Raw genomic sequence first — 23,824 nt, forward strand, 5'->3', positions numbered from 1 at the left:
GAAAGATATAGAACAGACATCGAGCATGGAAATTTTTAATCGCTTCCTACGGGCAACAAGAAATCTAAAGAAAAAAGCTTGATATTTGATAGCCTGTATCATTCATCAACAGATATTTGCCTGTGTGCTTTAATTCTATTTTAATTACTTTCTTCTAAACAGTAAGTTTCGCTTCACTTTTATTTTTTATTTTACCCAACCCTCGTCTTTGACCTTTCGCTCACTTTTTGGATAACAGTTTCTCTGTCACTCCTTGGCTGGCTAATTTTGCTTGATTCCGTTAACGTCTATTGGCCAATATTATGTGCTACATTACGTGTTATTCAATGTATTACACAGCTACATAAACAGAATTGAAGAAATGCTTACGCCAGACTATGATTTCGATTATAAATTTGATTAGCAGTCGCTTGGGCGCCATGTGAAATTGAAATGTTCGGGGAAAGAGGAACGTCGTCTGACAGATTCGAAATCGCTTGTTCGGATCGAGCCCTCTGATCAATCGCGTCTCGATTCGCCTTTAATTACAATTTTCGCTCCGTGTCTAATCATCCCGCGTCCCGAAGTTCCGACATTCTGTGATCATTCAACCTAGAAGCCAGCGAACTTGACATATAAATAATTTCCCTGGCAGTAACAACGACACGTTCTTTTTCAGACGATACTTCGCTCGTTGCTCGCTGGTCCTTACCAATTAATAATTACATAACTTCTTCCAAAGTGTTACTGCTCGACAAGGATCTCGACAACTGGTCGAGAGTTCCTTAGCGAAGAATATTCTTGCTACCGAAGAAACGATCAATTTTCCGCCAACTCCCAACGAAATAATTAAATAATATTGTGACCAAAATGAACCTAGATTCGTCTGCATTCAACGTTACTCCGCGTTAAATTCTACCATAAAATCGTTGGATTCGTTTTGCCAGGGGATTTCACCGATTTCATTCCCAATTACGTATATTAATTCTCTAAATCGTGGCTGCTCGTTCGTCGAAAGTGTTACAAAGCGTGCGCTGAAAACGAGGTTATGCACGCGTTGCGAAAAATCGATACCGAATATTGGACCGAGATTCCCAGTCTGACCGCTGCTTGACGCGTTTCACTTAAAACGTCGACGGGCTTCATTTTTCAGCGGTTCGCGCTGATCTGTTCCACCCGGCACGGTCATTTGATTCTCGGTGCAAACTGGGTTTCCGTCGCATTTCGAGCAATTCTTTTAGCCTCTCGGAAGTAACCGAGCGAGACGAGTTCTGGTCGAGTGACGAGATACGATCAAACGAGGGACTTCGAGTCGTTGAACGCTTGGAAAAAATTATCGCGAGCTGATTGTGACGGTATGTAGACGTTCGGAGATGTTTCTTCAACGCCATGTTTTCGCAGATATTGATTTTACCACGCAGTTACGAACCTTTATCGAAATTATTCAAAGTGCTGCGTCGTCTTTCAAAGAGCATTATTTCTGATCAACAAAAAATGTTTAAACGCGCGACTAAGGAATGTCTCGGTAAATCAATTAGTCCAACAATGTCTCGCACCGAGGCAACGATTAATTTCTAGGCAACAAAAGTGTTGATTGAACGCGATCAACGATTAACACGGTTCGTACATCGTTCGCAACCGGCCAATTAGGAATTTCGTCATTGTTCCGAAGTCCCGTTTGCTCTAGAGCAACGCGATTCGAGTTTTCCGACCTCGATTCGAGTTCTCTACCTGTTGCACGTTGCTTTCATAGGAAATTACCTTACCGACATATTGAACATTGTCATTTCTGTCTATAGACGGTAATCCTGTTCGGGAACGTGCCACCCTGGATTACAACGTTTATCGACCCCTTTTCTGCCTTTTCCATCGTTATCGTCACTTTTATACGGGCGTGATAGAATCGTTACTTCCTTTCCGCTGTTAACGTACTCGCTGTAATAATACGCTCGACGTGGTGTCATTCGATTAACTGGCTGCCTTTATTTGTCCGGAAATTACGGCTGCTGGTATTCTATCGGGGACAGATTTTCGTTAATGTTTTCTACGATTTGTATTCGATATTCGTGGGTGCTCTAGGAAAAGTGCTACAAGTATTGCGTGAGAAGATTATTGACGAAATGCGGCACGTAGAGCGCAAGTTTAGAGAGGATTCGAGACTTTGAAATCGGGTGAAAGTGAACATTTGGAAAAATAGTGATAGTAATCGAAAAAGAAAGTGAATTTCATTTCGCGTTGCATTAGTGTGGCATCCATTTTGAGAAACGAACGAAGGTTCTGGAAACAGTGAAAATATTTTAAATTTCATAGAGATTGGAATATCTACAGGGATTATCATTACTATTTCCGTAATTCGTGTCACTTGTTATTTGTAGAATATTAGTGTGTTCGTCGTTAAAGTGATAGGAACATAAAGAATCTTTGTGCATAAATTAAACGACGTTATTGATTTACGCATGTCCTATTCGAATACTGCAATTATTTAACTAGTTCTTTCAATTATCCTTGTAGATTGTTTTCAACATTTTGTAACACGCTTTACTGTATATTTCGTCCAATTTGAAAAGCTAGTTTGTGCCTTCGATTGAATATGGATGTAACTCTCTATTGAACCGATAGGAAAGTCGAGAATCTCTATGTACTTATTAATTTATATCAAATTGAGTACTTGGTATTAAATTGAGTTACGAGTATTCCGAGAAACAAATTCAAAACGATGAAATTTAATTCTAATTTGTGATGTCGATTTTAATCTGGTAATTCATTTGAGCACACAAAGACAAACAATATTCCTTTCATTTTTAACCATTGGATTGTGTACTTTGTAAGAATTCTTAATTTTACAAAAGTCTTGTCGAATAGAATGTTATTTAAACTTGTTTTCTGAAATGTCCATGATTCGTTATGATCACTTTATACAAATTCTTATTATCCTGGTACATATGCACTGGTCACAATAATTAGAGATTCGTATAAGATCATTGCCAGCTAATTGCAAGTTTTTATATGAACAGTCCATTCGATCGTCCTCATATTTTTGGCATAATGACACTTTATATAAATTATTTGATATTTCACTCGTGTATCATTTAGTGACATTTCTATGGTACGCGAGTAGATCGAAATAAAGTAACATGAACTATAGTTAAATTTCTAATTAGTCTTCACAATGTGTCGTGAAAGTAACGTCACAGGAATTTTCGATTTTCCCTTGATTTTGTGCTTTAATTAACGTCATTGACTCGGGGTGGGTGGAGTTTCACGTTTTACTTTCTTTCACTGGTGTCATTCTGGTAAACGCCATCGCGTCAAGGAAATTAATTTTGTTTCGTAAAAGGATACTAAGTATCTACCTGTTGCACCCAGCTACGAGACGAGACGAAGCTCGATCGTTTTTGGAGAATCGCGAAGGGGTAAAAGGTATGCGTGTGCGAGAGCGAGAGAAAGAGGGACAAATGGGGAGAGAAGAGGAGATAGCGAAAAAGAGGACTCCGGCACTTGGCGAATGAAAAATTTTACGCGTGTACGCGTAAGAAGAAACCTGCTGGTACTTACGTCGCTGGATTTGCAAATTGTTGCTGGCCACCCCCGAGATCTTTCGACTTTTCGATTTCCGGTGTCGTCCCTTTCCCAGGTATGAGCTCAATTTTCGAACGAAAGCAACCTTTGCGCCCTTATCGGAGGACTATTTACGGATTTCCTTACAGAGAGTCGGAAACTATGCAAGCACTGTACCTGGGCTCTTTTGAAATTTGTAGTAGTCAGTTTATTATTGCGATGCAAATCAAGATATACAATAAAATGATACTAATCGTGTTAATACGTTAATACGACGCCCATGGATAACTGGGCTTTCCACGAGGGAAATAAAAATATTAATCCTGAAGGTGACATACTTATTAAAGAAATAATAAGAATGATTAAATATTTAGAAAATAATTAGAATTCGTGAATGACAATGAACTCGCAAAAATAACAATACACTCTTATTTTGGTACTATTGGTTCATACAATACGTTTATTTTAATTTGTTCAGTTCCATTTAAATCTTTCAAGTATCTCGAGCTCCTTTTATACGTAGCTACTACTTTCAAATTCTCAATAGACATTTAATTACGCTAAAGAATACCGTAAATCTCCCACGAGTTTTTACCCCACAGTCTGATCCTTTAAACACTTCCCCGTCTGCCCAGTAATTCCTTTTTAATTACAACCCCTGAGACGTCTTATCCCGCGGCAACGGTTCGTCGATATTCCTTTGACTTCGATATAAAAATTTGCTCGGATATCGTTTCAATCCCTTCGGAGTTGTTTCTTCGGCTCATCTCCTTTCCCGAGAACATTTGTTTTCATTTTACTGGCGAATGTCTCGAGATTTCTCGGTTTATCCTCTCGACTGTTCTTTGAAAGAAGAATATCACCTATTTATTTATGTATGTACAAGACGTTCAAAAAAGGGTTTTCAATTCAAGAGACGCATAGTACACGCTCAATCGAGCAGAAGACGCTTTTTCCCTTCTTCTGCTCGTTTTAAGCACCGTGTAAACAAACGATCATTTCATAGTATTCTTACTTTTATGTCTATGCAAGCTCTAACGATAAGTATTCTCAGTATTATTTCCACTCTTGCGCACAGTCTTCATATTTTTAAATTACGAAACATTTTGTACGTGTAACGAGCATTTATTAACTTTTACATGATCAATCTTAACGTGTCATTAATTTTGGTTGTTAGTCGGTAAACAGGATGAAAAGAAATATTTTAGAACAATTAAAGAACAATGATTACATACGTATTTCTAATAATTCACTAATAAGTCAGTCCTATAAATATTCGTATCATCCATGTCTATTAAAGAAATTTTTCATTATAAAAATGTATACATGTAAAGTTTATTCATGTATATGTTTATAACGAAACATAGAGGGTACGAATATTCATGGGACTGACTCTATATCAAAATTTTACCAAATAATTTTAATATTTTTCGTAAGAAGACGTATAGATTTAATTACATAACGTCTCTGATAACCTATAACAATATCGATGACGGTTAGCAGTACCATTAACCTGAAACATTAAATGCCTTTCAATTGTCTGCAGAAAAAAAATTCGACCCATGAAGGGTTAAATGTAAATTCAACACAGATATACTAGGAGGACCGAAAAGTAATAAAAATGTCTTCGACTTGAAAAAGTTTTTCAATCAAAAATCGAAGGACTTGTTTAAGAAGGGAATCGAACAACTGCGTTTACGCTGACACAAAGTGTTAGAAAATGATGGAAATTATTTCGTTGATTAGTTGATTCTAAGATTTCTTTAATAAATAAATGTTGATAAAATTTTGATCACTTTTCGGTCCCTTTGATACATTCTCAGATAACCCATGGCTAGACTGCGGATCTTTATGCATTTATAGGAAACTTGAATGTGCAAGAAACTACAAAATGCAAACAATATGCAAGATTATAAAAAAGATTGAAAGTAAAGTTCATGTTACAATATTTGCAGAATAAAATAAATTCCTATTTATTTTATTTCGCGAAGATTTTATTTTTCATAAAGATCCGCAGTCCACCCATGACACACAATGTCTCAAACGATAAACGGTGCTCGTGCAAGTATTCCCGAAACATTATTTCCCACGCCATGGCATTCTCGTCGAGTTAGGACGTGAATGGTCGCGAAGGGATCTCAAGGCGCAACAGCCTTCTCGAGCAGCGCAGTTTTCCTAGCGAGGTTGGGCGAAGGGCTCGCTCATTCATTTTGTAAAAAGACGCCGCGACAGAATGACGGTGAAAAAAATTCGAAATATCCGTCTCTGTGAGTTATGCGGGAAGAGCGGACTCACCTGTTGCGCGTTAATTCGACGCCAGGGAAAGAAGCGAAGGCGGAGGGGAGGGTAAAAAAAAAAAAGGAAGATCGGCGTCGCTTCTTTCGTGCAACATTTAAACAATCCTCTTCGACGCGGTCATACACGACCTGTTGCGCCGTTAATTTAATGAAAAATTCAACCGAGTGCCAGCCTCGCCGTCGGGGCGCCCTGCGCGTCGTGGAATTTCGTGGCGGACGTGCAAAGGACATCTTCAGGAATGTTTTTTATACGGACTTCATTCTTCGTGTCGAGTACCCGGGACGCGTTGAAAGCCTGAAGATTCCGTCGAATGAAAAGTCCAGAGTCTTGAAGAGGTCGCGTTGCTAATTTGTTAAGCCGCTGCCTCTTAAACGTCACCTTCCTCACATACCCCTTTCGATGAAGGGAAATTCTTGGCAAACCTCCCTCAGGTGGAATTTAAATACTCGTTTATTCGATAGAATCTGTGGTACTTGACAGAAAGTGGAAAATAAAGTTTTAGGTCTTTGACCTATTGGTTCATACAATACGTTTATTTTAACGTATACACCGCTTGGGCGTTATTAGAGGTGGCTAGTTTTATTCTAAGTCTATCGTTAGGATTCTTTAATGCGATTTCGAGGAAAGGAAAAGAGATTAAGAGAAGGAAATAGAAAAATCAGTTGGAATATATATTTCAGGAGAGATCGATAAGGAATCTTTAATTAATATTAATGAACTGTTGCAAGCTTGTAATAGCTTGCACTAATAAAACCAGCAAACTTTTTTCTATTTGTATAATATCTTGAGAGTTACTAGGAGGTATTATTAACCCATTCACAGCCAACTAAGAGATGTCTCGTAGTTCAAATTGATTGCAATTGTTCAAGAGATAAATTTTGAGTCACGAATTATTGCAAAAGAAGATCGTGGATTTTCTTTTTAGAACAACAAATTTAACATCACTTTTTATTATCAAAATAATAACCTAGGTTACACATCTGTATTAAATCTTAGCTTTAAAGTAAACAATTTAATTCGACTAAAATTTAAAAAACAAACAGATATGAAAGTGACAGTATTTTTATATTATACATACAAAATCATAATTTAATTTTAATAAAAAATATACTTATTGATACACTTCTTTACACTTCTTTTGAATAACACACGCGAAGAACCTAAAATAAAATAAATAAATATTCGCTAGTTTTTTTACGTTGCGATGCTATACTATTGCTTAACAATTCCATTAATTAAATTACCTTTGACCGCAGATGTTGAAGCGAGCCGAATCGTTACCATTTCTTTGCTCTTCGACTGTTGCTGATCGATTAACACCTGGACTGTATTTCCCAGCCGGATGATTTTACATCAACGCAAACTCGTCGTGCAGAAAAGAGGAAAGAAGTCTGAGTGGCAGCTGTGGTGAGTCAACGTTAATTTTGAAACCATAATAATTACTGAACCGTGGATATTTATGCATTCATGGCAAATGTAAATATAAATATTCAACGACTTGAACAAATTCATAAATATACAAAATATAAAAAGAAAATTCATATTATGACATTTGGAAATCGAAACATACTTTAATTTAAGTTTCTGATTTTCATTTATCTATATAGAGATATGAATTTGCATAAATATCCACAGTTTATATGTAGGAATGCAATCTGTTTTTTTTTTGTTTAAAAAATAAAGCAGGACATTCCTGAAAATTTGTTCGTAACGTATAATATAGCACATTAGAAACTACATATTTCTTGGAAAGAATCCAATATCCAATTATACATCCTTTTATTAGTCTCTTCAGGAACGATTTGTTTTTGTTATTATCAAATTTCTGTTCTTTTTATTATTGACAGTAATTATAATTATAAAAAACTAAACGTCACACATGTGTGTCCAAGGGTGTGAAGAGGTTAAAAGGTAAGTGTAGTGGTTTCATCTCGGCACTATATTATTCGTTGCATCGTATGTTGTACAACGCAGGCGAAAATGTTTAAACAATGCATCAACTTTCCAACGAACTGGAAACGTTTAATACGCTAAACGAGTAATGGCTCTCGTTTATGAGCGTCCAAATTTATAGTCTCAGTTACAATTTATATATTTCACGGTCCAAGTAACTCGAATGGTTTATCGATAAATTGTTTGCTGTATACGGTGTCGGTAGAAGATCTTAAGTAATAAATTGCTCTCAATTTACGGCTCGAGATTGCACAGTAGGTAACGTAAAACTATATGGAAAAGTTTGCCATGGAAAAGTTTAATCTGATTAAAACACTTTCGTCCCAATAATAATTCCTTTATTATTCGAGATCTGATATCTTTAAACTCTGAGTAACGAAAAACGTTGAAAATCGCCTTTCCATTGTTGACGGGGGAAAACAAAATTGTATCGACGCCGCGAAAGGAGGCTCGTACCAATTTGAAGCCGGCTCAATTTTATCCGAGGTCAGGTCGGTAGGCAGTGCAGCGAAGCCACCGCAGGAATTTAATTTAACGAGCAATTTTTCCATCGACCTCGGCAACGAGGAGAATAAAGTTTCAGGAAGAAAAGCCTTGCCGGAAGCATCCGTGTTGGCATCGATCCGCTGGATGCCGTTTTCTGTTGCTCGGTTCATTCCGAAACGATTTTTTTCAAGGATCCTCCAAAAGACATCTACTATTTGGGATGGATAATAAACAGAGAATAAAAATTACATTTGCCAGGAGCAATTAGTGGAGATTGAGGTTACACACTTATATTTTGGGAAACACGAGTATTAGGGTTTGTCATTTCAGAGGAATTTCAATTTTGAATTTAAATTACAACTCAATGTGTCGGATAATTTATGAAAGTAAATAATGAATCTTCTTTTTTCGTCTAGTAATCTTATTCAAAATTCAAGAAAGTTTTCCCATGTATTTCAAATGGAAAATCGAATTTTTGTGGACGGAACTCTTTTGTAATTGATTACTATATTGAAATATTGAAGTGCAAATCTTGACTTGAACATCAATAAATTTAAATATTTTAACTTAATAAATATAACTGAGTGATATGAAAATCACTAACAATTGTGTCTCAAATATGTAGATCAAAAAGATTGTTATTAGGAAGACCAGAAAATAATGTCGTTTCTTTTACATTAAATTAAACCTGTGTATGACGGCAAGCACGAACAAGCAACGATCGTAATAAGCATTCGGCAACGATCAGGGATCCCGATCGCGAGTGATCCGCTTTGAAACGGCTCGTAAATCCGACGCGGGCTATTAAAGCCGCGCGGGTGTGATTCGAATTTAAGCGATCGTTCCTAATTATATGTCGCGTTTAATTGGAAATTTTTAATTAAAACGGTCGGGAATCGAAAATCAGGCGCAGAGCTGCGGGCACGTAACGAAACACGGGCCATTAGGGAATGTTGCTGGATAATAAGGACACGCTGGAAGCGCGAAACGTAGTCGGATCAGCGACTAATAACAATGGCGCGAGGTTCATTTCGCCACTGGTTCGATTCGCGTTTGTTTTTTTCTCCTTTCATTATTTCTTTTATTTTTGTCGTTTTCGCGATAGTTTCGTCCCGCTATTGTATTCGAACACAGCAATCGGCTCAATCACACACGAGCGTACAGATGCGCGCGTCCGCGCGATATTTTCGCCCGCGACAATAATCCCAATAGCAACGATGCGAGGCTACTCGAACGTCAGTTTCCATTTGCGCCCCCAGGAATTCGGGAAACACTGTAGTGTACCGTGCGAATCGCATCCATTCTAGATGAATCGAGCTTCGAATAATTCGTTGGCCTTTTCGCCTGGTTCTTCGCGCGACAAATGGTGAAATGCGAGGGCAACCGACGGCACCAGGAGGTTAAAAGGCTTCGAGGTTCGGCTTCCTTTCGATTTTACGATCCCCGGGTCCGTATCTTCGTTGATATCGATCAGATCTTGTCGTGGGATGAGGTACACCGGGTATTTCTCCTTTAAATTAAATACGGGTTTTAATACTATTTGGAGAACTATTAAAAAGTAGTATTTTCATATTTAAGTACACGATTTAAGGGGCTATTATTATGTCTGCGATTATTATGGACCTACGAACAAACAAAAGAATTCAACAAATGATTAATAATTATTTGCCAGAGGACAGACGCTCGTACACGCATGCCTTAAAACTAACTTAGATACACATGCCTTAAAACTAACCAAAGCAAACTAAGGTACCCACAAGCAATACCAAGCGTAAAAAATACAAAAAAAAAAATAAATTGAGATAATTTATCACTCTGTTCCTGGCAATAAAATTATTTCGAACGTACGACGGGAAGCAGTTTCTGCAAATATGGATAATTCAGTGGAGATCCGTGAAAAAATAAAATTGTGCGATAAATCATCGGGAAAACTTTGGTAGCTGGAAACACGGTCGAAGTTACATAATAACTTTTGCCGGAAAGAATTGGCGTGCATTTTCAATCGTACGCAAAAAAACCAGTGCAGTTGCAATAAAACCGCACGAAATGCACCGATGTGCACACGAGTAAACCGCATACGACTAATTTATTGGACCGCGCTCTGCCTTTCCCTCTTTGTCATAACGGTGAACAGAGACGGAGACCGAGGGAGGCGATTATATAGGTTGAGGTATTTAAATGGAAACTACCGTACATACCGGGTGAACCATGTAACTCGTCCGACCGCTAGGTACTTTTGTCGTTAGCGTATCGAGAAATATTTTCGTATCGTGAACGTTACAATTCAAATTGTACGTCAAACTGTCGATACGAGATTCTTTTTGCGTACTTTCTTTCTGTTTTTAGGGTTATCTTAAACTTTTCATATACAATCTTCGGTAGTATCTTCTGTTTAGTGTCCCTTTTTTTGTTATAACGTAACAATAATAGTAGATTCAGGAGTCTAGTAGTCATTTAATATCGTCCATTTTTCTTAACACTCTAAATGAACTTGAAAATTATTATGTATAAAAATTAATTATATACCTTTATATTTGGTCATCTATGACTGCAGTTTAAATAAAAATATTTAGTCGGCATTCTTTTACGTTAAAGTACAAATCTTTGCAATAATGAAACATTTACTTATTTATTTTTACAATTATGCTCTTTTGGAATGTGTTTGTTTCACAGAATTAATTTTTACGTCTAATAAAACACTGTTAAACTGCACCTGTCTGAATACTCGTATGATAATCCATAAAAATAATAGTAAATAATACTGTAAGCAATACTGTCACTAATATTCTTCAAGTAATAATTCTAATGCTCTCTAATATTCTTCAAGGACAAAGTCCTGTACGAAAAACATTGTTCTCCAAATCATCCCCTTCCCAATTATACCATGAATTCGAGAGTATCCTGTAGGTTACGAGGAATAAAACGAATAATATGCTCGATTTATTCGACCAGCCACGCAATTCGTCCTTATCCCCTATCAAATAATCCGCGTCGCGACTTCTATCACCATTATCCGCAAGTAAAGTAACAACTCCGTCATTGGAAACGCGTCGGTCGGCGGCGTCGAGGCGCGCAACGCGACTTTTATGATGGCAAGACGACCCCGAGTCGATTAACTTAATTAGACAATCGCTTAATGAATTCCACGATGGCCCGCTATTAAGCGGCCGAGCGACGACCGTCTAATGCGCATCCTTAATCGTTCCCTCGTATACGATGTACTCAAAACGCTTCTCGGTATCACGACGCTCGTAAGTAAAACTTTATCGTCCTTCGTTCGCCTCCCCTAACCGCGGAGCTAACCATTACGATGGTTATTAATTGCTCTGCTAATCGTACGTTGCCCGAGTCTCGATATTTACTCATTCACGCATCAATCCATCTTGTGCGACTCGTAAAATTGATTTATTATGATTAATTCAAAGAGAAAAATCGGGGTAGCTCCAGCGACTGAATTATTGATAGATTGTTGATGTTAATGCATTTATAACAAGTAACGATGTGGAAAAATGTGTGGGGGTGTGCACGAACGTAAAAATATATAAAATGTTAGTAATAAAATTTGCTTTACACTGTTTAGAAGGTAAGATATACTTGCATTTAAATCTTCATTCTGAATTTGTAAAGATATAAATTTGCATAAACATCCGCAGTGTATTGACGAGGCATCATTTGTTGGTACTGTAATATTTTGTGATAACAACACTTCGTATTTATCTCGTGGTTCTTCGAGACAGTTAATTATCAATAAACATTGACACTTGGGTTTACTAATCTCTGCTAATAATATCTACGCAAAACGATTTGCGCCACGGATGTTACATTAACACAAAACCAATCACTGTATTAGGGTCGTTATCCTAATATACTCGGGCGTTTATAGAGACCATTTTGGTACTCATTGCTGCAAGGATAACATTGTTTGTCGATGTCCTTCCCCGAGGACACGATATGCAAGACCACGCTCTCCAATGATAACAAATCAAACAAGCTGTAACCTCGGTGCTCCCACGACTGCCACAATATGGGCACAAATGGTATTCTTCGAATCGAAAACAAAGAACTTATCAGCGAGATGAAATAATCTTACAATTCTTGGAGGAGCTTATAAATATTTTTTAAATGAAAAAAAAAATAAAATGTAGGCAAGTCAGGCGTTTCTATTGAAAATGTGTAAATCCACACTGTAATTATTAGAAAATCTCTTACGTAGCACGAATCATTTTTCATAGATTTCGAGCTCTGATTTAAAATTCGTTCTATAGATGCACTTTGATTTTCTAAAAAAACTCGATTAAATTCTTAATGTTTTAATTGAGAACAATTACTTCATATACAAGAATTAACGTCAGCACAACAAAGAAACCCTCCGTCGGAGGTTCTGAATTGTGGTAACGCAAGAAATAAATTTGAATTTGTAATTTTGAACGTGTAGCCAGAAATACGAACGGTAATGAATCCTTATGAAGGGCTCGAATCGTTATTTACAATTCAAGCATCAGACAACGTTTCCAGTTGGCTTTTAAATATTCGATGGTACCCGTGTTTCCGATAACGATTGCGCGATCCATTATTCGCGAGCGTAAAACATTAACTCTACTAAACGTCGGGACGGGGGGAGGGAAAGGAAACGGTCAGTTTCTACCGTGGATCCTATCAAATTAAACTTTACGCTAGACGCGTCGAACATTAGAGCTCAAAAATACGGATTCGCAACGGCAGAAGTGCCAGTTCCATTATTGTTATAGATCGTATCTTGTTCTATTCTGGCATTGTTAGCCTTCGAGAGTATCGCTCAACCTGTAACACAGATGAAACACAGACGGAACATTGAAAAATATCCGTGTATTTTTGTTGTTGGTTGGCATTCATGTTATTTTTAATTGATATTATTCGAAACGTCATCCTATATACCCAACAACGTCAGCTCGGCCATGGCGTTAATTATAAATGATTCTTGACTCGTTACCTCCAAGACTCGCTGTCTCTAAAACAGCCCTCCTCGACAGCTGTTCCTGAAAGTGTAACATCGATCATTGAATTACTTTGCGTTATATTAATTCCCCACGCATTAGCCATGACGGCCGGTAATTAATAGTCGAAAGAAAAAGATACACGGCAATTCGGCGGCACGGTGGGAAATTAATTACCATAAACCACTAAATGCGAACGGGTACCGAAGGTAGTAATAGTTGATTTGTAATTCCCGATAATATTGATTCCGATAATAGACGAAGCTACTCGAACGTCAATTTCCATTTGTCTGGTTAGAATTAGCCACGTTTCGCGAAACCACGTGAAACGCATCAATCGTCAAACGAACGAAACGCATCCGACCGGTCGCGCGATCCGACGTGCTTTTTCGCGTGGGAATACAGGCTATTTATTTATACCTTTGCCGCGGAAATAGCTGGGAATGATACGTTCCCATAGATTACATCGAGCGTAACGGATGTGGACCGATAAATAATTATTGCGAGGTCCAATTACGATAATTACAACGGCGGAACGTCGGTAACGTTATTTCGATGGCCAACGATGTATTAATGAGCATCGATATGGGCGTAGCAGTGTCTTCTATGAAATTGTATTCACCTATTTTCAACCGTCTAGCGTTACATTATACATGGTGGATCGAATAAGTGGAACGAGTCATAACTTCACTGTCAGTGCTGTTAAAAAAAGAAACGACAACGAAAGAAGATGAATGGTTCAAGGATTATTACATTTGTAGCACCACATTCTTTTTTTATATGTGTCTTTACATTCAATCGTTTGTAACTGTAGTTTAAGTAAAAATATTTATTCGTCATTTTGTTAGGCTAAATTACGAATCCTCTAATTTGTCAAACTGATCTCCGTCATAATAAATTTATATACATATTTCTATATACATATTCATGTTCTATACATACATATAGTCTCAATCTGATGGCCATTACAATTTACACCCTCGCTCATAAATATGTGGACACTTCCTACCTTCGATGAATAATTAATATACATCGTAAATTATTAGTATACAACTTTTGTTGTTAAATTCTATATTGAATGTGTATTTAACAATTTAATGATATTAAATGTTTTGACTGCCATATTCAATTTTATATTGGAACTATATGTTCAACGTATCAAACACATTTATGGCGAACTATTACAAAATAAATGAGATAATATTACTTCGGATACAATAAAAAAATTAATAGTATCCAAGTTTGGTAAACAAAAATGTTAACATTATCTAGTCATCTCTAAAGCTTTTTATCATTACTAATGTGATAGCAAAAAAAAATATTAATAAAATATTTTCCCTAATACCACATAAACATATCGAAAGATAAATAATATAATTGACATTGATAGATTTGCAACTGTTATTAGATATTTAATGTTCACATACTTCTGAGCGGATGTGTATGTATACGTACGAAGTTCAATAGCCAACAAGTTTCCCTTACTGTTGTTCTTCTAACAAACTACAAGTATACTCGACAATTATTAGGTGTACAAATTAATTCTCTGCTTCTACACCGTCCATCTATAATTTCAGTTTGAACAGAAATAATGTCGTTACATTAAAGTATCAACCTCTATAGGCTTGCTCGTTTATCTTTACCGATGATTCAACTCCGTACAGCCAGAGGTATTTCTCCGTAGTAATTTCAGTCGGTAGGGGCAAAAAAGAAAAAAAAGAAAAAATGAACGCGTTCATAGAAAGAAAATGTCGCGCATCGAATATCAAATACGTGGTAAAAATTCGCGCTCGACGCTCGCCATCTCGCGTAAAAGGAGGGAAAGAATTCGACACGCGACCTGAATATTCCGCGATTCAGTAAAATGTTAAACATCGAGGGTAAACAGTGAAATATGTCCTCGGATAAGCGCGAGGCCGGGGGAGGAAAGGGGGCAGGAACGAATGTAAGGGAGAAGAACTTTCCTGTTGCCGTGCTCGCGGAACCTGTCAGCGGATATGCGGGTAGGTTTGAAAAAAAAAAAGAAAGAATCGCAAAAACAAAATACGCGGCGATGATAGCGGTGGTGGAACACAAAAGGCACAATAGACGGTGAAAACTTTTCTCAGCGATAGGAAAGGAGACGAGCGTGGTAGGCGCGGGCAGAAAACCAAAGAATTCAGGTCAATGGAAACCAGCACAGGGTAAATTGGAACGTTTTTGCTCCCCTTTGAAGTTTCTACCATTTCTGTAATCCCTCTTTTCTTCGCAGTTTTCTTCGACATAATTGATTTCAGGCGCCATTACGCCTATTTCAGTTCTATTATTAATATCACACACGTCGCGTGTACACACAATGAACGAGCGAAGAATGGTATCTCGACGACGCGATCGTTTTATGTCGCATCGACTTCTATCTCTTTTAGAACGCGACGAAGAATCTATTTTTCCTTGCTTCGATATCGATCGTTGATTCGATTGTCGACGATAACGCGTGTAATTGTTTGACTTTCTGGAACTTCTGGAAAATCAACTATCGGCAATTTTCTGGACAACATTTTGAATATATCTATTCTCGTGTGGTATCTAACGGTGAATGAAATGGAAAGAATTTGAAAGAAAGATAGTATATAATATGTATAATAATTATGTATAGAACCATTCTCGTAATTATTAGTACCCTCTGTGTATATTCAAGAAATTTGTCTAAACTTAATGACAGATTTGGTATTTCCAAATGAATCTTTCATTATAAATATCTACAAGAAAAATTGATTCGGAAACATCAAACCTATTATTTATTTCACATAAATTTCTTTAATAGACACAGAGGGTACGGATATTTATGAGACTGTCTGTTGTATATTATACGTATACATAATGAACTGGATTATTAAAAAGAAAGAGGATTGAATACTATTCTTTTTTTATTTCTTCTTTTTAAACAGAGGCTTTACGTCCCATCGACATCGTCATTAGCGACGAGCATATACTACGTTTTGTGGAACAAGTTGGTGTCTCTCAAATATTTGATGGTGTTTTGTACGTTATCTTATGATGTCAGAGCCAAGTTTGGTTTCCATTTATATTTTCGTTGTATCATCTTTGCAGAGATCGCAGCGTGGAAGATTTGTTTTCTTCATTAAGAATTCATGTGTTATATTAGAGTGGCCTTCTCTGAGTCTAGTCATGATTACTCTTTCTTTTCTGCTTAAATTGTGGGTTGGTAAAAATCTTGCACGATCTCGTGGATTTCGATTCTTTCGGTGGAGGTCCACAGTTTGTTCCATTCATCTCTTACTATTGTCTGTGCCTTTTTTTTTTTTTAAATTTTGTATTCCGTACATTCCGAACACGGTTTTTCCAATTATTGCTGGTATAACAGATCGACCTATAATTTAAGCTTGATAAATCATTCGTGGGGCAAGAAAGTCTCTACTGGACGGCCATTCCCAGGCGTTTTAAAAATAAGCACTTCAATTATGGCGGTGATTATCGGGATATCCGAGGAGAAATCCGATCCCCGACGAGATTTCGCTAACGCTGCGGTTTCTAGTCACCGTGGAAAGGGATAGACGATTGCCGTATTAAAAGGTTATCGGTGTTCGACCGAAGATTTCTGTTTAGAAACGCCCTCGCGGAATCCCGAGTCGACGACGTTGTATCGCGTTACCGCGAATTCGACGCCAAAGTGAAGGAAAATACATTTAACGGCTTGCTGCCTCCCTCCGCCCCCCCTTTTTTTTTTGTTTAGGGCACTTTCGCGCACAACGCTCCTCCATTTCTCTGTCACGTTTCTACCTGGCCGGCTTTTAAAAGTAGTTTCCCACGAAAATAAGATTCTGATGAAAATAAATGTTTACGGGCGTAACGTCGACCGGGAAATTCCGAAAATTCGACCGTCTGATCTGGAAATTGAACCGGGATATTAATAGTAAGTAAGGAGTTCCCCTTGACATTTAACGCCGCGCAAGGGAACTTTCCGAAAGTTGATGGTAAACGATTCTCGTTGGTCGATCGATTGTAATTTATTGGCTCGAAGGCGAAAAGTTGCAGCAGATTTTCCGAACGTTGGGGGTTGGTCGATTTCGTTGGTCGTTCGATTCGTAATTTAACGAGGAAATTGAATTTATTAATCAATTATGTAGCCGCCATTCTTTTCTACAATCTAATTTTGCACGTGATACTATACTATTCAATGTGTAAACCAAACCAAACAAAAACAACAGAGTCGTCATAGCAGCGTCTATGACAATCGAGCACGAACTTATGCAATCATCCAATATTTTGAGTTCGTAGCTTCCAAAGTAAATAACATTATTGCAATTTACAATATTTCCCCCAATAATGTACACAAAGAAGTCTCGTTCCCTTTCGCGCCACTCTCGCGCAGAAATGCACCCCGTGTCCTCTACCATCACAAAGTAAATCAGTTGGTGTTAAAAAATTGCACCTCTCGCCGCGCCACTGGAAACATCTCGCGCGTAAAGTGGCTAAATGACATCCATTGGATTGCGTTTAAAATCGCGTAACAGGGGATGAAAGCCGTGGCGCAGGGGTTGGATGCCGGCCCGTAGTTGCGGGACGCGAATCGAGTTAAACCTTAATCAGGCATAAATGGTGGTGCAAACGTAACTTTTAACGGGCCAATAAAAAGGAGGAAATGAAAATCGTCAGCGAGCGTGCAGCCGTCGCGGGTTTGATAATAATGGCGGGCGCGATGCGCACGACGAGACGGGACGAGCGTTCTACTGGTCGGGGGGGTTTATCGTTTTGCTCGTCCACGGAACTCCGGTGACGTGGACGAATTCATCGATGCTACACGTCGATTAGAATTGTGCGGACTCGGTCAACCGCGATTCACTTTTGCTTTTCGAAAATTCTCCGCCAGCCCGTTGCCAGGAATATCGCCGACCGCTCGACCGAGGAATCGAGTGAAGGCAGATTCGTATTCAACGACTGTGTATTCGCGACTCGTGTTTGCCTCGTTTATTACTATGTACTGGTCCAGTGTTTCTCAACGACGAGTTCCTAGAAGCGAACAAGCGAACGAAATTTTCGTCGATTATCGATTCAGCGAACTTCTATCGGACTTCTATTATCTGAACTGTTGCCAAACATCGCTTTTATTACACGAATCAATCCGATTACATGAACTGTTCCTCCTCCGTGGGGTTCATATAAATGGCGTTGTACTGCGTAGTAGAACTCTTTTTATCCATATGTAATTTATTGTTCCCAATTTTATTTCCAATTCCAATGTAGTATTTCCAATTCTTTAATTCCAAGTGTTAGCAGTTCACGATGAAAATAAAGAATTGGATAATTGCATCATTTGTAGACGTCCTTTATCTTTGTATTAGAAAAAAGCGAATTCCTCTTAATTAACTCGATATTTTTATTTAATTTCAGTGTTTATAATTTTGTCAAAGTTTCATCTATATATCCTCTTTGGTAATAAATAAAATACATAATCCACAGTTATGTAATGTAAATATAACAATATTTGAAAACCTTGAAATGAAAGCACAGTCAGCCATCTCTTTAAATATTAAATAAAGTCATTTGCTTTCCACGTATATAAATTTGACGTGAAATTACAATACGAGGCAATCGTCAATAGATTTTAAAATGAAGCAGAAGCTGTGAATGTGTTAATAACGACGAAGTCCCTCGATTACATCTTACGAAGGCTAATTTGCAATTTAGCTCGCATTTGTTCGAGCCGGGAATTGTCAGATCGAAACACAGAATGATCGACTGTCTGACTATCGGACAGGGGGGGGGGGGGCCCCGCCGCGATCGATCTTTCGGCGTCGCCGCTTTGCAAGTCAGGAACGTCGAGAGAGGGTTGGAAAATGCCGATGAATGTTGGGTGGAATGCCACGAGCTTCAAATATTCAGTTCGGTTATGATTTAGGGCTGTTTTGCCGATTGATTTTTACTTTCCTTGAAATGCTCCGTATGCGGTGCCCGTGGCATTTCGCGTCTGTGGATATTAAAAGCGGGACGCGTCGTTATTGAAAACGGATACCGCGGTAATTTTGACTAACGCTGTGTCGAAAGTTCTGGAAACTCCAATTATTTCAGGAAGAACTTCTTTCTACTTCCTCTTATTATCTCACTCGGATCTTACTTCCGTGTAATTTCTATGTTTCGACACCCTATGTAATTCGAGTATTCAATAATAGTCTACGAGTTAATCGAATTTTGCATTCACTTAATACTTCTCGCAAACTTTACACGGTAGAATGTCTTAATTTAAACTTCTATAACTTCTGCAATACTGTTGGTCTTAAATACTGTATACCAAATACCAGACGATTAATACTAACAGACATAAAACACTGTACAATATACGTTAAATATCAAATACTACATGGTACATGCTTTATTGCAAGTGTTAAATAATAAATACTTAACAAGAAATGCTTGATATCATGTACTAGTTGTAAGTATAAGAAACCATATATCAATCACTAATTCCTTAATACCAGATATTGAATATGAAACGTTAAACACCAAATACCGCGCAGGATTTTCATTTGTCGAAACATTTTATTTACCTCATTATTTTTCATTTGTTAGCCTAAATATAATACGTACTTGATTCTTCTCGTCTGATCATGTATGGTCTTACTAGACAGTTTATCCGACCACGCGAGGTCTTATACTACTTAAAACGTCCAACCTGACATGGTCTTACCCAACTCGCACGTCTGATCAGACACAGTCGTATTCTACTTAAAACTTCCAACCTGATATGGTTTTATTCAATTCGCACGTCTGATCAGACACAGTCGTATTCTACTTAAAACCTCCAACCTGACATGGTTTTACTCAACTCGCACGTCTGATCAGACACAGTCGTAATCTACTTAAAACGTCTAATAGTACCTTGTTCCACGTGTCTCCAAATTTTTATACATTGGGTTGTTTGAATAGTAATTTTGTTTTTTGTGTTTTACTTGTGAAATAAAAAGCCAATTACCTAATAATATAAAAATGTTTTATTCAATTATATATCGAACATTTTTGTCCAATACCTTCTTATCTTTTTGCTATATTCGTTGGGATGTATAAAGAAAACAATTGCACAGAATTAATCTTGATAAATAAACGTGAAAATGTCAACTGTAAAAACTGTGTAACGGTGGTTCCGAATGAAGATGCCTAATTAAAAATACAACTAAACATTTGATATGCTAACTGAATAGTTGCTACGAAGTACTTATAACTGTCTCAGTAGTATTTACGAAGTCGAATCAATAACGCTCTGTTAATGACATCTGTCTATAATTAAATCCCATTACCAAACGGATAACGTATAAAACGAAGTCTCAGTAAGCTATTTCGTCAGAAACTTTCCGATTGGCTCCAGTCGCCTCTACCGCTCGCACGGCTAGATTTATTGCCAGAGATGCATATAATTTTTAATATCGAACGTAAACGTCGAGCGAAAGCTGATAAACTGAAAACAGAGCCTGCAGAAGAATCCCTGCAACGCGGGCTCATATACGCGAATCGATACCACTTCGTTATCGTTTTATAAAGTCAGCCATTTCCGTTTTGCGTGAGTACCTGAACGCGCTACTTCGCCCTCCTTTGTCGAGACCGTTTCCCGATTCAATAAAACTCGAATTTCTGGAAAGCAACGGCGCGGGATCACGGGGACGGGTGTATCCACGGGACGAAGAAACTTTATCGTGTCATGAAGTGTGACTGGTAAATGAAACGAATAGAAAGACGACACGGCTGGCTCGCAGGTAGCTGGCACCGAATACACGAGATAAGGAAAAAAGTTGGAAGTGAAATATAAGTTCGGCAGAGATACGGGGGCAGGGTGGAGCGTACCGGCATTACCGGAAATTCCGGAATATAGGCAGGAACTACGAGGGAAAAACAGAGGGTCCGTGCAGACGGATAGCACATTTTTTATTCGGGGCTCAAGCCGCACTGAGAAGAACTGATGGACTGTGGCGGATTCGAATGATAGTTGATTGTAGCTTGCGAATCAGAATGAAAATATATCGTAGAACCCGCTGGAAAGTTTCACGCGCCAGGAAACGAAGGAATTCATCGACGTCGAAATTCTCGCACGCTCTACCGTCTATGAATATATCTGGGCAATTAGCATGTTCACGTTACCATAGTATAAATGTCTTCCAATGAAAAATGATATCGAAATCTTCATTATTTCTTCCGAGCAGACGAAGTTAATTAAAGGTAACATTATTTAACTTAACTTGTTGGTATAATATCTAATGCCTCGACTCCGTATATTTATGCAAATTAATATTTTCTCAGACGCAGAAAAAAAAGCTGTAACCTAAATAATAGTATGCTTTTTTTTTTGTAAATGGTATAACATGTATGTATATCATTGATGCTTTATATATTTTTGCATTCGTATACCTTCTCATAAATTTCCTACAATTTCTATCTTAATACATAAAACCGAAACTTTAAATTTAATCTGAAGTATAAACATATGCAGAATGGTTTCGAAAATCAAAATATGCTTTCGTTTTATTTTTCCAGGAGTGCAAATAGTGAAACATTTTACTAAGACGAGTTTAAATAGACATCTGCCGACGATAATAACTACGCACTACGCGATCTTTCGTTTTCCCATCAACATTTTATCATCACCTGAAATAATTTACTTTACGGAATGGAAACACTGCTACGATAGCAGACGTTTAATATGCTGTTTTTAAAACTTCCAGAAAGATGGTTGAAGGTAAAATTACATAGGTATAAGGTCGGAGTATTTCGAGACCGCATTCAATTCGCATACTTCTGATTACATAAGCTCCGGTCTGAGTAAACGTTGCAGTGTGGCAGTTTACATGAATGCAGGCATCAAAGATGTTTGAGAACTGTTGATATTGCGGATGTCTCGACTCTAATCGAGGCGCTAGTTGGGCGGTTGTTAAACACGCGGTCATTCGCGAACCTCATCATTAAGTCACACAAGAAATAAATTCGTCCAAGCGATATTACCGTGTATTCGAGAACCAGAGGAACGTTTATCTATCTTCCTTCGGCGTGGAATTTAATTTTGTTTCAAAGTAAACTTTTTAATCCGTCGCATGGAATAACTAGGAAAATTTCATTCCGTATCTTAATGGAATCTCGTTTCGTGTTCCGTGCGTATTTCATTGTTAATTCGAACGGTGCTCGTTTCTTTTCAGCTGTTCGAAATATACGTAATGTCATTTTCAATTCGTCCGGAAGGAATTTTGTTTAATCAGTTTCGAGTTTTAATACTATCCGAATAATGCGCTTGTATTGGTACATTTTTCTCTTTATCGATTTTGTGGTAATTTTTATAATTTGTTTGTAGCTAAAGTAATCGACAGAAAGGTTTAGAATGTACAACTGTCTTGCTCAATTTGTTTCGAAGTTACGTAGAATATTCCACTGTAAGAAATAATGAAAAATGATTTTGTTTTATTCATTATAGATGTGGCTATACAGTGTGTACTCAGGAAAAACGTATTGAATAAAAATTTGCACAATGTCAGCACTCTGAACTTATATTTTCGATTATTTTCACAAAATTTGTTCTTTTAGTGCTCTGCAAAAAATTGTAATATCTATGACATTAAAAATATGCTAATTCACGTCATAGCTAAACATATATTTCATACGTATGCACAATTTCGATACATGTTGATCAGTCTAACAGGACGGTAATGCCATAATTTTTTAAATATAGTTTGTTAGAAATACTTAAAAAAAACCTCGAGCACTAAAAATATCAACCAAAAAATTCGACGTTTTATTCACAAAGAAAAAAGCCTATCTCCTTAAAAGAATTCAGAATCAAAACACAAGTAAGACGATGATCCAAATTGCAAAGTAAAAAAATGCTTCGATGTTAATCTCATCCAACGCTTAATTAAGCCTTGAAATCTCAACTTAAATTAATTAAAAAGAACCGAGTCGCGAGAATCTCTTGTCCCTTCGTGCAACTCTGTAGCGAGCTCGCAAGTTTGTTATCGCAGTTTTGTTTCTGTCACAATGCCAACGAAATTTCTCAGATCTTTTATGTCGCTAATTCCGTTGATAAAACCGCAGCGACGCGAACCTTGGAGGCCAAGGTTCTCGCGAACGAGCGGTCCCATGCGCGGTTTCGCGAACTGTGATTCTCAGCCGTCCGTTCTAATACCCTTTGTAGCCGCGGTTCAAAGGCGTCCCACGTGCCGCTTAAAACTTGCATCCCGAGGAAGTCTGGAACTTAGATTTGAAGGCGGGAAACGCGGTCGAACGAGGTCCGGCAACGGCTTGCGGTGTCCCCGCGGCTACGGTCGTTCCTCTTTAATTCGGGACGCGGCATCCACTCGTCTTTGAAGTAGCCTCGTCTACGCTGGTGCAAGTAATCAGGCGAACCCTCTGGCCGACGCGGCATCGGATACTTGTACGACCCTGTTTTGCCCTCGAATCTTCCTTCCTGGAAAACTTTTCTCCCCCGGGGTGGAAAAAGGTGGCCGAGAGAACCCGAACGAACGGTCGCAGCTGGCGGTGTTAATGCCGGACTCGGTTCTTCCGTCTTGGGTTCTCCCGCTGTAACGAGATTAAATCGGGCCTGG

The 23,824-nt window shown here is 38.0% G+C and overlaps 1 long non-coding RNA gene across 2 annotated transcripts in view; it reads left to right on the plus strand.

Annotated features, from left to right (window-relative positions):
* Positions 1-2,206: 2,206 nt before the first annotated feature.
* Positions 2,207-23,824, plus strand: part of LOC128878820 (uncharacterized) — a 145,185-nt gene continuing 123,567 nt past the window's right edge. For both annotated transcript variants that reach the window (XR_008457499.1, XR_008457498.1), the window contains exons 1-2: positions 2,207-3,613; positions 7,092-7,242. This is a non-coding gene — a long non-coding RNA (uncharacterized LOC128878820). The remainder of the gene's footprint in view (positions 3,614-7,091; positions 7,243-23,824) is intronic.

Source organism: Hylaeus volcanicus, chromosome 6 (genome assembly GCF_026283585.1).
Source record: "Hylaeus volcanicus isolate JK05 chromosome 6, UHH_iyHylVolc1.0_haploid, whole genome shotgun sequence".
Classification (NCBI taxonomy): Eukaryota; Metazoa; Arthropoda; class Insecta; order Hymenoptera; family Colletidae; genus Hylaeus; species Hylaeus volcanicus.